Below are 1,667 nucleotides of genomic sequence, written 5' to 3' on the forward strand. Positions count from 1 at the left end.
CAAAGACCTAAGACAACTCATATGCAGATTTCTGGAGAGGTTTTTCCTGAGTAATTCTCCCTTTTCAGCTCTCCACCCCCAAAGTTGTAGCATCCCAAGCATCCTCAAACTCCAGTTTCTGTCTTCTCAACTTAGACTGATGTGCTATGCTTGGTATTCTCCTAGCACTACTATCCAGAAGGTGTCTCCAAGCACGAAATAATTCCAGGACCCCCTTCAATTGTTTTCCTTGCTTTGGAGGCCACAATCCTTTGCTCTGGTTTTCCAATGTCTGGAAATGGTCACTGCATATTTGTGTCTACCTTTTAAATTTTTTATGGTGGGAAGATCATTTCAAATGCTAAGGTTTGAGTTTGAATTTCATACATTTTCTTTTTTCTATACCCATACCTTAGGTTATCTTATCCAATAGTATTGCTTTATATAATATTTATATCTTGATACATTTCCAAAATTTATTTCTCCTGCTTGGACTTCACTTCCCAAATCCAGATGTATATAGTCAACTGCCATATTCACTCAAATGTTTAAGGGACATCTGAAGCTTCACATATTTAAAACTAAAGTCTTGAAGAGAGAAAACGTGAGGAGCTGCCACTGCCACTAGCACCCCCGGCTCTGTGTCCTTGAATTCACTCCAACAGTGGATTTCTATGAAGTTCAATCATGGTGGATTTCTATGAAGTTCTGGGCATGCAAAGACATGCCTCAGCCAAGGATATTAAACAGGACTACTGGAAACTGGCACTGAGGTGGCATCCAGATAAAAACCCTGAGAATAAAGAAGAACCATAGAGAAAATTCAAACACATAGCTGAGGTGTATGAGGTGTTATCAGATGCCAGGAAATAAGGTATGTATGAAAAATATGGCATAGACAGATTAAATGGTAGAGGTGGGGTTCATTTTTATAATTTGTTTGAGTTTTGCCTCACATTCCATAACCCATATGACATCTCCAAGGAATTTTTTGGTGGAAGGGACCTGTTTTCATTTGACTTCTTCAAAGACCCATTTGAGGACGTTTTTGAGAGTCAAAGAGGCCCCAGTGGAAGCAAGAGCTGAGATACAGAGTTATTTTTATCTGCCTTCAGTGGATTTCCATCTTCTGAAGGAGGGTTTTCTTCCTTTTTAATTTTATATTGTTTTAATTAATTAATTAATTAAATTTTTTAAATATAATTTATTGTCAAGTTGGCTAAAATACAGTATACACAGTGTTATCTTGGTTTTGGGGGTAAATTCTTGTGATTCATCACTTACATACAACACCCAGTGCTCATCCCAACAAGAGCCCTCCTCAACGCCCATCACCCATTTTCCCTTCTCCCCTGCCCCTCCATCAACCCTCAGTTTGTTCTCTGTATTTAAGAGTCTCATGGTTTGTCTCCCTCTCTGTTGGAAAATATTTCTTCCCCTCCCTTCCCCCATGGTCCCCCAAGTGCCACATATGAGTGAAAATATATGATATCTGTCTTTCTTTGACTGACTTATTTCACTCAGCATAACACCTTCCAGTTCCATCCACGGTGTTGCAAATGGCACAATTTCATTCTTTCTCATTGCCAAGTAGTATTCCATTGTATATATAAACCACATCTTCTTTATTCATTCATCAGTTGATGGACATTTACGTTCTTTCCCTACTTGGGCTATTGTTGAAAGTG

At 38.8% G+C, this 1,667-nt stretch overlaps 1 pseudogene; it reads left to right on the forward strand.

Moving 5' to 3' along the window:
- The first annotated feature begins 593 nt into the window (after positions 1-593).
- LOC122477560 lies at positions 594-1,125 on the forward strand (annotated as a pseudogene).
- Positions 1,126-1,667: the final 542 nt, after the last annotated feature.

Source organism: Prionailurus bengalensis, chromosome X (assembly GCF_016509475.1).
Source record: "Prionailurus bengalensis isolate Pbe53 chromosome X, Fcat_Pben_1.1_paternal_pri, whole genome shotgun sequence".
NCBI lineage: Eukaryota > Metazoa > Chordata > Mammalia > Carnivora > Felidae > Prionailurus > Prionailurus bengalensis.